Source organism: Bos indicus x Bos taurus, chromosome 5 (genome assembly GCF_003369695.1).
Source record: "Bos indicus x Bos taurus breed Angus x Brahman F1 hybrid chromosome 5, Bos_hybrid_MaternalHap_v2.0, whole genome shotgun sequence".
NCBI lineage: Eukaryota > Metazoa > Chordata > Mammalia > Artiodactyla > Bovidae > Bos > Bos indicus x Bos taurus.
Window position 1 is genome coordinate 114,485,177 of NC_040080.1, and position 11,598 is coordinate 114,496,774.

Here is an 11,598-nt window from a genome sequence, read left to right on the forward strand (position 1 = left end):
CTGCTTATACACCTACTTCCTTTTGGATTATACATAGGAATTTGGAGCTGGAAGAGACTGTAGAGATGATCTGATCCAGAGATTTTGGTCTTTTTGAGGAAAATAAAGCCCAGAATACACAAATGAATTGCTTTAAGCCATGTCCCCTCCAAGAGCTGATTCAAAATTTTATCTTAAGATCTGTCAGTATCTTTTTATAAAATATTTGAACAATATTTTGTTTATGGTTTATTTTACTGATTCATCACAAGAACCCAAATGTTTAATTTTTCATGAGTCTAGATTCAGTCAAGTCAAATCTTTTTTCAATTTATGAAAAAATGTATTGAATATTATTTTGTGCCAAATTCATATTAAATACTGTTAGATACACTTTAAAATAAGAGGGAAAAAAATCCCTTTCCTAAGAAGCCCACAGTCTATTTATGTTTAAACAAGTATTGAAATAGGTGCTGTGGAGGACACAAAAATGAAAAAAATATTATTCTTACTCTAAAGAGGCTTAAAATCTATTACAATTAATATTAGAATTCTGTATGTAAGATGCTAATTGGCATGATTTAACGTTTCATGACTGATCTCATGGCACCAGTGTTAAACTAAAGGGCTTTGTAGCTCCCTTGTTGGTAGGTGGATTTGCTACTGGCGGTTAAGCTGGGTCCATGCAAGGAGATCCAACCAATCCATTCTAAAGGAGATCAGCCCTGGGTGTTCTTTGGAAGGAATGATGCTAAAGCTGAAACTCCAGTACCTTGGCCACCTCATGTGAAGAGTTGACTCATTGGAAAAGACTCTGATGCTGGGAGGGATTGGGGGCAGGAGGAGAAGGGGACGACAGAGGATGAGATGGCTGGATGGCATCACTGACTTGATGGACATGAGTTTGAGTGAACTCCAGGAGTTGGTGATGGACAGGGAGGCCTGGCGTGCTGCGATTCATGGGGTCGCAAAGAGTCGGACACGACTGAGTGACTGAACTGAACTGATGTTACTTTAATGTGTTTACATTTGTTTATTGAAGTACAATTATTTACAACATTATATGAGTTTTGTTAGGGAACAGAGTTCTTGGCCTCCTTAAACAATGGAAATTGATCAAAGGCCAGACTAGAAATTCAAGCAAGACTTTACTGGGACTGGTGCTACAGCAGGAGAGAAAGAAATCACGTAACACTTTGCCTTGTTTGCATCCTGGGGCAGGGGTGGGGGTAAGGGGTGAGTGTAGGAGTGGGTCCTGGGGTTGGGTCGGAAGGGGTGGCTCTGGTGGTCTGTCTCCTGCCTTCACTGTGTGGTGTGAGGGTGCCAGGGCAGCTCTCTGCTATTACTGGGTTTTGGTCTTTAGGTATCTTGTTCATAATGTGCTCCAATTGCACATGCTCATAGTTACTTTTAGTCCCTTATGGTTTCTTTGAATTTTGTTGCTGGAGAAGACACTTGTCCAGGGGCAAACATTGTAGCAAAGGGTCCCAGGTCCCAGCCTGTCTCAGTTTCTGGTGAATAGCATAGTGATGCAGTATGTTTCGGAGAAGGCAATGGCACCCCACTCCAGTACTCTTGCCTGGAAAATCCCATGGACGGAGAAGCCTGGTGGGCTGCAGTCCATGGGGTCACACAGAGTCGGACACGACTGAGCGACTTCACTTTCCTGCATTGGAGAAGGAAATGGCAACCCACTCCAGTGTTCTTGCCTGGAGAATCCCAGGGACGGGGGAGCCTGGTGGGCTGCCGTCTATGGGGTCACACAGAGTCGGACATGACTGAAGTGACTTAGCAGCAGCAGCAGCAGTTTGTTTTCTGTGTCTGTGAACCTGTTTTTATTTTGCATATATACTCATTTGTAGCATTTTTTTAAGATTCCACATATAAGTGACTTTATACAGTATTTACCTTTATCTCTCTGACTTACTTCACTAAGCATAATATTCTCTAGGTCTTCCATCTATGTTGCTGCAAATTGCAGAATTTTGTTCTTTTTTATGGCTGAGCAATATTCCATGGCATATATATATATATATATATATATATACACCACATCTTCTTCATCCATTTGTCTGTTGATGGGTATTTGGGTTGTTTCCATAGCTTAGCTACTGTAAATAGTACTGCTTTGAACACTGGGGTACATGTATCTTTTCAAATTAGTGTTTTCATTTTTTTCCCCTGATATATACTTAAGAGTGGAATTGTTAGACTATATAATAGTTCTATTTTTAGTTTTTTGAGGAATCTCCAGACTGTTTTCCATAGTGGCTACACCAATTTACAATTCCGCCAACAGTGTATGAGGACTCCCTTCTCTCCACATCCTCAACAGTATTTGTTATTTGCAGACGTTTTTGATGATTAACCATTCTGACAGGTATGAAGGGATATTGCGCTGTAGTTTAGATTTGCAGTTCTCTAATTATTAGTGTTAGTCAGTCAGTTGTGTCCGACTCTTTGTGAGCCTTACAGGCTCCTCTGTCCTTGGAATTCTTCAGGCAAGAATACTGCAGTGGGTAGCCATTCCCAATAATTACTGATATTGAACATCTTTTCAAATGTCTGTTAGCCATCTATATGTCTTCTTTGGAAAAATGTCTTATCAAATCTTCTGCCCGTTTTTTGATTGGGTTGTTTGTGCTTTTTTTTTTTTTTTTTTCATATTGAGTTTTAAGAGCTGTTTGTATTGTTGACTATTAACCCCTTCTCAGTTATATCATTTGCAAATATGTTCTCCCCTTCTGTAGGTAGTCTTTTTTGTTGATGGTTTCCTTTGCTGTGAAAAGGTCTTAAGTTTAATTAGATCCCACTTGTGTATTTTTTAAATATTTATTTCTTTTGCCTTAGGAGACAGATCCAGAAAATATTGCTGTGGTTTATGGCAAAGAGTGTTCTGCTCATGTTCTTTCCTAGACCTGGTTTCAGGTCATATATTCAGGTCTTCGATCCATTTGAGTTTATTTTTTTATATGGTGTGTAGTAATGTTCTAATCTCACTGATGTACATGGAGCTGAAATAGTAAAGGTAAAGAACCAGCGTAATGCCAGGCATCCAGGTAGGAGCTTTAATTACAATATAAAAGATGTTTCATAGCACTGATTACCGCTTCTGTTTCTTCTTCCTGGAAAATGAAGGAAAGAAAAATACACTGTAGGTTTCTCCTGAGGAGTAAAGGTTAGCGAAATATGCCACCCCAAAATAGGCCTCTTTGGCACAGGATTATTTTGAGAAATAGTAGACATAAGAGAAGCTTTGAAGACACAGAAGTTACCATTTTTAAGGGAAATTTACATTTATAAGGAAATCCCCCTTTGTAAGGTTATCTTCCTCTCTGTATCAGAAGAGAAAGATGACTAAATCACAAGAAATCCATCAGTGGAGAAGGCGCCAATTTAAATCCGTATAGCAAAACTTCCTTTTGTTTATGATATTTCTCCTGGTCACATCCCCATAATTGGATTCTTGCACACCCTTCTCTTTTGTCTTTAGCTGAAGATGGTATTTAAGCCTTAATTCTCAACTACCCCTGAGTGTCATTCAATTTTTCCTGCCTATCTCCCCAAAATACATGAAGTATACATATTAGTAAACTTCTGTTTACTTCTTTCTTGTTACTCTGTCTCTTGTTACAGGGTTCCAAGGAGAAATCTTAGAAGAGCAGAGAGAAAATTATTTTTCCTCCTCTATAGGAATAAATGCAATAATCCAGGTAAAATACTTAGCCCACAGACTGACACATAGTAGACATGTAAGTTATCATTATCAGATGTTTCAATAAAGCGTTCACTAGTATGGACATAGATAAAGCTGGGAGAGCAACAGCAAGCCATGGGTCAACAGGGCTAGGAGAAAAATAGGAACGAGGTCCAAGGCCCAAAAGAACTAAGAAATATAAGAGCAATGGATCTGGCTGGCAGAGCAAAGTGAGGATGAATTCCATCAAGGTTTTACTCAAAGCCAGGGCAGGCTTGGTGGGTAATCTGATTTATTTGAAGGGGCTGGAGTGGGAGAGACAGCAGAGCGAGGCAAAAACTAGGTGAATCTGAGGTTTCAATATAAGAAAGGAAATACAGATATCATATAGTGGAGCAAGTAGAAGCAGGCTTGGCCATAAATGGCTGTACCTTGTCAAAGGAAATGGCTAGGGTGGAGGGGAAAGAGATTAATGCAGTATGCCAAGATGATATCCACATATGTGGAAGCCCGTAACTGTTATGTGGGCGTATAGTGGAGAACATTTGGATAAGGATAAAAGTAGAGAGAAAGCCAAAGTGACGTAGTTGTGGGAGGATACTAAAGACATTTCCATACAGAGTGGGAAATAGAAGTTGTATTCTGGAATCAGACAGCACATGCTGGCCAGGCTCTCCAGAAAATTGCTGGATCCAGGTTCTGTTAAGAACAATGCATCAAATCCTTGAAAGTCAGAATATCATGGTAGTTTAATTTAATGGGCCATAAAGGTGGACAGATTTAATTTCAGATGTATTGTGTGACATTTGATAAATTAACCTCTATTAACCTTGGTTTTCTAGCAAGTCAAATAAAAATGATAAAATTCTTCTGAGGGCAATATAGGAGAAGTCTTTTGAAAACGGTTAAGCATTTTCCTAGAATTTCACCTTCCCGTTAATATAGAAATGACAAAAGAGAGTTGCTATTTTGGATTTAATTTTAATAACAATGAAGAAGCTCTGAGCTGAGTTGGGAACTTCAGAAGAAAGAGAAAATACAAGGTAATTACCTACACTACACCCTGGGTAGAAAGAAGGGAACTCAAAGCATGAACCTGGGATCAGATCGTTTCTTTCCATTCCTCCAAGAGGTTCCCAAAGCACAACTTGGCAAGAACTTTGGGACCATGCGGGGAGCGAGCTCCGCCCCTGGCAAAGGTCATGAAGAAGGAGGCTTGGCATACGCAAAGGCGGGATCAAGCCTCAGGAGTCTCCCTGGAAATTCTCGAGCAATCTACACCCAAAACCAGAGTCTGCCTACTTTCTGCTTTGTGCTTTCACCTACATCTCTAACTTTACAGGGGGCTGTCCCCCACTACCTCTCTGAAAAAAGAGTTAGCTTACAGCTCCAGTTAATAATTCCTGGGTGTGACAGTGTTTCAACCTACAAACTCCTTTGGAAATCCTCTAGCCTGCCTGAATAGGTTTTTCTGGCCACATGTGATTGTTCAGAGCCTCCCAACTGTGAGAGGCAGGAGATGTTCTAAACTGTCTAAACACAGATTCTTTTGAGTAGTTAAAAGATTGCTTAGAAATTGTATTGGTGAAGGGATTTTCACTTGTTGGGCCAATGTTTGCTGCTAAGTTTCCATATCCCTTATCTGCTGTGTCCCTGGCAGTGTATTGATTAATATAATTGGTGTAAGTAGTAGCTTTAATGTTTGTAACCTGGGACCCTTGAGTTAACTCTTTTTCTTGTTATAGCCCACCACACCTTTGCTCTGTAGGAATGCAACTTTATCTAATGCTTTTTGGAGGCTGGCGCCTGACTTTAGAGTAATCACCTTTAGAGAAAAAGGCCTCCGGGCCAGAAGATGATGCAAATCACCTAAACTTTTGCATATGATAAGTTTGCAGGAAGAAAGCCTGGCCTACTGCATGACTCTACCCCTTCCCCCATTATCCTCTATGCATAACTTAAGGTATAAAAACTACTTTGGAAAATAAAGTGCGGGCCTTGTTCACCGAAACTTGGTCTCACCGTGTTGTTCTTTCTCTTACCTTCTGGCTGAATTATTCAGCCTCTTTTCTCCACTGAATTTCCTCACTGAGCTATCCTTATTCTATTACTCTTTATATCCTTAATTAACGTTTAATTAAGCAGTTGTTTCCTGATCCTCGCTGATGCCGTCCCCGCTTCGAATTCCCTGGATCCACCGGGGCTGGACCCCGGCAGGACCACCCAGATGGCCACACATTTGCTACCTTTTTGAAATGTTCCTTTTCCTTTATCTTTCTGTGACATTTTTGTGCAAACATTTATTTTTCTGCCTAAGTGGTTCTGAAAGTGCCTAAGTCAGAGTCGGGAGCACTTCAGTTCTTTTTCATTTCCTTTGTCCTGCCACTTCTCTACAAAATTTATCGTTCCTTTACTAAGATGCCATCCGAGCCCAAGTTTTAACCGCTCCTTTGATTTACCCACCTCTGAGTGCGCTCAGGTGTGAAAGTGTCAGTCGCTCAGTTGTGTCTGACTCTTTGTGACTTCATGGACTGTAACCTGCCAGCCTCCTCTGTCCATGGGCTTCTCCAGGCAAGAATACTGGAGTGGGTTGCCATTTCCTTCACCAGGGCATCTTCCCAACCCAGGGATCAAACCTGGGTCCCTTGCATTTCAGGCAGATTCTTTACCGTCTGAGCCACAAGGGAAGCTCATGCATGGTGTACATGTCAATAAATTTCTGTTTGTTTTTGTCCTGTTAATCTATGCTTGGTCAGACATGGTGCGTCCTGCTAAGGTAAAGAGAACGTAGGAGGATAGAAGGAAAGCTTTTTCTCCTCCCCTACGATAGCTACATGATGACGCAGCGTCTGAAAAGCTAAGCTGCTGGGCTTAGGTCTGGGATGGGCAGAGCATCACTTCCACCACATTCTCTTGATTGAAGCAGTCACAGGGCCAGACCAGACTTGAGATTGTGGAAAATAAACACCACCCCTCAATGGAGGCAGGGTGGACCAAGAGTGAGCGGCCATTTAAAATCTACCGCATTCCCGTTTAATATTTTTTAAAAACTCAAGCCCTTTGTATAGACCCGGAAGTACCCAGGTGAGGGTCGGTAGCAGAAAGAGACCTGTCGTAGTCGTAGCTTGTCAGCGCTCAGCTCCACACTCCCTGCCTCTTCTCAGTTGCTTCTGGTCACTTGATCACTAAACCTCCATTCTTTTCAGGACCACCTCTTCCTCAAACAGGCCCACAGCTGGAGCTTCCTTCTCTGAGGCTGTGCTGCCACAGAGGTGACAGTGAGCAGCAAAGGAGGGGAAGCCAGATGTCCACGCCCCTCTTCCTCCTGTCTTCAGCCTCCACTCCCACCGGGAGCGCCCACGGCGGCCGCCCCTCTTCCCGAGGTCCTGTCTCCTGCCAGCTCACTGAAGACCCATCGTCCCAGCCCCCCAGTTTCCTTTCCTCTCTCACACACGGTTTACTTTCTGATAAGTCTCCAGATGAGGCCAGAAGTCATTTTCCATGAGAAAAATCTCCTTACCCCAGAGACAAGCGTATTGACCTTGTCATGCCCTTGTCCTCCCCACACCACAGTAGTGACTCTGGACTTTACCTTTCACACCTACTGTCCCACTAACAAGGGATGTGGAAATGACAAGAATAGACTTTATGTTTTTTTATGACTATAATAAATTTCACCTTTCTCTCTCCTGGTTTTTATCCGTGGCCTCTCCTCTGCTCTGCCAGAGCTGTCTGCCTGCCTTGGGGAGGATGAAGGTCATAGCAGTAGGAAGGCAAAGAGGAAGGGGAAGGCAGGATTCAGCTTCTGACTTCCAGAGCTGTCAGAAATGAAACAACAGTCTTAAAAGCCAGTCTTTGTCAAGAGAGGAAATTTCTCTACTCCATAAGCCATCATTAACATATCAAGAGCAGGATCCAGTGGGCTAAAAGCAAAGTATTATTCTAGCGGGAGAGAACTGAGGGGAAGAAAAGTACCTGCTGCAAAGGGGTAGGCGGCTGGGAGGTGATGGCGCCGGAAGCCCACCGCCTGACCCAGAGGGGATATGGGAAGAAGAAGGAGCTCAAGTTTGTGGAGCAGGTGGCGAAAGGACGTTTTGAGATGCTGTATTACTCTCCACGCTCAAGTCCCAGAACAGGGAGGTCTTCAAGTCAGTCAGAGCAGATAGCAAAGGGGGTTTGTCCTTCTCAGGAACAGCTGCTTGAAAGTAGGTGAGATTCAAGCTGGGGGACTTGCCACACAAGATGTCACTGTGTGAGGCTGAGGCAAAGAACGCCCGTGGTTGGGAACTCATGGTGGGCCGGGGGGCAGCTGAGATTAGTGGCCAGACCTACACTGGCTCTTTAGCCACCAGCCGAGGAGTGAGGTGGCCAAGTGCTGACGACCTTAACCAAGCTGAGAGAGAAGGCGGGTGAGCTCCCCAGCCGCAGATGTTAGCGGGATGCTCAGAAGGACCCAGACTCACCCTCAGCTTAGTGGGTGCCAACCAGCCCACACCCAAGGACAGCGCTGACTGGCCTGCAAGGGAGACAGCAGGAAGACAAGCACACGCCAATCCCAACCCCGTCTCCCCGGTGCCAAGGGGATGTGCGCCTTATCCGCTCCTAGAGCCATATCGGGGAAAGAGAAAGGAGCAACCCAGCTCTGATAGCGAGTTACACTTCAATTGATGGAATGTTTTGTCCTCACAGAACACTCCTGTCGTGTATACCATTAACTAGAAAAGTCGATGTGCTCTCTCCACCCCCAAAATTGGCTGCTACCCAATAGGATGGGAGCTGTCAACTTTAGGTCTGTGACCGAAAACTTTAAAATTACATCGTCTCGTACATTTCAGTTTTGCTTTTTGTTCAGTTTGCGCCTTCATTCTTCGTGTGTACTTCAATAAATGACCAGGTTTCCTACAGAAATGAATTCTTCAGCTCCCCCAGGATGCAGACGTAGCTGTAATTAATTTTTAAAGCAAAAACATTTCTTCCCACATCATCAGAAACCATTACTCCTTTTAAACTCCTCATTGTTCATGTTTTATTTAGAAAGATCCGAAACTGAAAACACGAACCTCAGGTCACACAGAAGTTTCTGGCTCCTCCGCTCTTGACTCCCAGGAACTCGGCTACCTTGGCTTGTGGTCTGCTGCTTGTCTGGGGGGAGCTGCCAGAAGCGCTGTCTGTGGCGTGGCCCAGGAGTATTGGGATCCACATCCCAGTGGACCCAGTTCTGTGGTCTTTTCTAGGGTCCCATCTGCCTCAGCCTCAGGTAACTGTCCTGCTGAATTGCAATAAAATAAAAATAAAGTTCCTCTTAGTTTGAGATAAAGTTGGAATTTTTCAAAAGGTATTTTCAGTAAGAAACTAAGATAATTAAAAAAAAAAAACCACTAACGTATAAAAACCAAGGATTTTTTTGGATTACAGATTTATTGCAGCAAACAGTGGTGCAGGGGAGGGCAGTGCCCAGGTAGATATCACCTCAGGGGCACAGCTTTTAGGGCATTCAGTGATGGCTTCCATTCAGGGATGGTGTCATCCTGTCCCAGAGTCAGAAATACCACTTGTGATTTTCTTCTTGCTTTAAGCGGGTTTTCACCCAGGGAGGGGGTGGGGGGCGATTTTAGGCCCTCAGGGACTTTTGGTAAGATCTGGAAACACTTTGTCAGTCATCACAGTTTAGGGAGAGTGATGCCTTTGGCAGCTGGTAGGTAGAGGCTAGGGATGCCACTAAACATCCTACGGTGCACAGGACAGCCCCCAACACCAAGGAGTTATCCTGCCCAAAAGGTCGATTTTGCTGAGGTTGAGAGAACCTATTTTGAGAACCATATTCTGTATGACAATTAACTGGTGTGGTCAAAGGCTGGTTCTCATTGGAAAAGAGACAAAATCACAATTCTATATTAACTAATGAACTAACTAATCATTCCATTCATGTATTAAGTATTTTTCGGAATCTACCATGGCATGGCCTTGCTCAGCAATGAGCAAGATAGACAGATTTTCCTTTGCAGAGCTTATGGGCAAAAGCAAACAAAAGGCCATTAAACATAAAATTATACAAATGTTATTATTTCATTATAATTGTGGTAATGCCATAAACAAAATATACGGGCAGATATTAAGAATGTCCTTGGTTTTCCAAAGGAACATTGTGACTCTCCTTGATTTCAAACTGTCCATTCTCTTTTCCGAAATATAATAGCCTATTGAAGCTTGTTTGCTGCTGAGCACAAGCCCTACCCTCCCTGTGGAAACCAGAATGATTCTGGGAAGAGCTGGGGCTGAAGGGTAACCTTGGGTTAATCCAAGAATTAAGACTGAAGTGACAGCCTCCAGTTTCCAGCTGGTGGCCAATTCCTTTTCCTGCATAAAGATTCTCAGTAAGCAACAAAATCCATATTTCACAACATGAGTCTATGGTCTTTTCCCAGGGATATTGATCATGGAAGACTTCTCTAGGGAAAGGAATGGTTGAGACTTGAAATATGAATTAGGCAAAGTTGGGAAAGGTGAGGGCAAGCATTCCAAGAATGTGAAGGTCTGTGGGGTGTAAGCTGACGCCAAAATAATCCTCAGACTTAGTGAATACAGAAAAAGTCCTCACTACCGTCTTTTCCTTCCTTCTTTTCAGAGCCATCACAGCCTTTCTCTTACACTTGATCCAGAACATGTAGCCCTACCTAGGGGGACGGGAATGGTGGCAGTATTGTTTTACAGTGACTCACTGAACGATAAGCCCCAACCAGCTCTCCTGCAAATCTCTGACAGTAAATGCATGATCACAAATGCATTATAAGAATTATAACAAGGGCATTCAGAAACAGAGCAGTGAGTATTCTCCACTGAGAATGCATAAGGCTATGCAGCAAATGTTTATGTCGACCTGGCTGAGGGCCACACCAGGGCAGACTTTCATTTCCTTTTTGAGATCAAAGATTCCATGGAGAAGCTAATGAAGACAAGGGACTCCTCTCCTGAAAAAGGAAAGTGTAAGTCGCTCAGTCGTGTCCGACTCTGCGACCCCATGGACTGTAGCCCGCCAGGCTTCTCAGTCCATGCAATTCTCCAGGCAAGAATACTGGAGTGTGTTGCCATTCTCTTCTCAAGGGAACTTCCTGACCCATGGATCGAACTCCTGCAATGCAGGCAGATTCTTTACCATCTGAGCAACAAGGGAAAAAATCAAAGATGCACTTACATTCAAACATTTGCATACAGTTCATGGGTTTCCAGTTCCAACGAGCATCCATCTCAGGTAAACACAGCTGCGCTGCTCTCAAACTATAACAATGGAACTAACATAACATTGTAAGTCAACTAGTTTATAAAAAAAAAAAATTCCAACAGTGGATAAGGAAGAACATGCTCCTGGTAGGAGGCATTGTGTCCTGTCTTGGACATAATGAGTCTGAGGTGCATGTGGCAGGATGTCCAGGTGGAAATGTCCCAGGAGCAGTTTCAAATGCTTCCTGGTTTTGTTTGATTTTGCGTTGTCGTTGTACTTAGTTGGAAGTGGGTGTGTATGCATCAGTACAATGGGCCCCATCCCAGGAGTCTAGATTCTCCTGTGTCCATATTTAGAAATTTTTTTTTCTTAGAAAAATGTTCATTGTAAAAAAATTTCCTGGGTTTCTGTTAACTTAAAATATGACCCTCCCTTTGCTTTTTTTAAGGTCCTTTTCATAATCACTCTCTCCTGCAGAGCCCGATTAAAGAAAAGGCCAGGCCTGTGGATGTCTGGAGAACCAGGCTAAGGGGAGAAGCTGAAATATTAAATGTGGTTGAAAGAAATATTGAACAAATCTTCTACTCCCCACCCCATCAGCCTGCTCAAGGAACTGGCTAAACTGCCCTCTGAGGAAGCTGAGTCTGTGAGCTGTGCTGCTTTTTCTTTGCTGTTGAGTGTAAGGTTTGGGGGCTATAGAGTG

The 11,598-nt window shown here is 43.2% G+C and overlaps 1 long non-coding RNA gene across 1 annotated transcript; it reads right to left on the reverse strand.

Annotated features, from left to right (window-relative positions):
* Positions 1 to 3,034: 3,034 nt before the first annotated feature.
* Positions 3,035 to 10,952, reverse strand: LOC113893804. The gene is made up of 3 exons (XR_003511342.1): positions 10,869 to 10,952; positions 8,737 to 8,942; positions 3,035 to 3,104 (listed from the first exon to the last, which is right to left on the reverse strand). It is a non-coding gene; the product is annotated as an uncharacterized LOC113893804 (long non-coding RNA).
* Between the last annotated feature and the right edge of the window lie 646 nt (positions 10,953 to 11,598).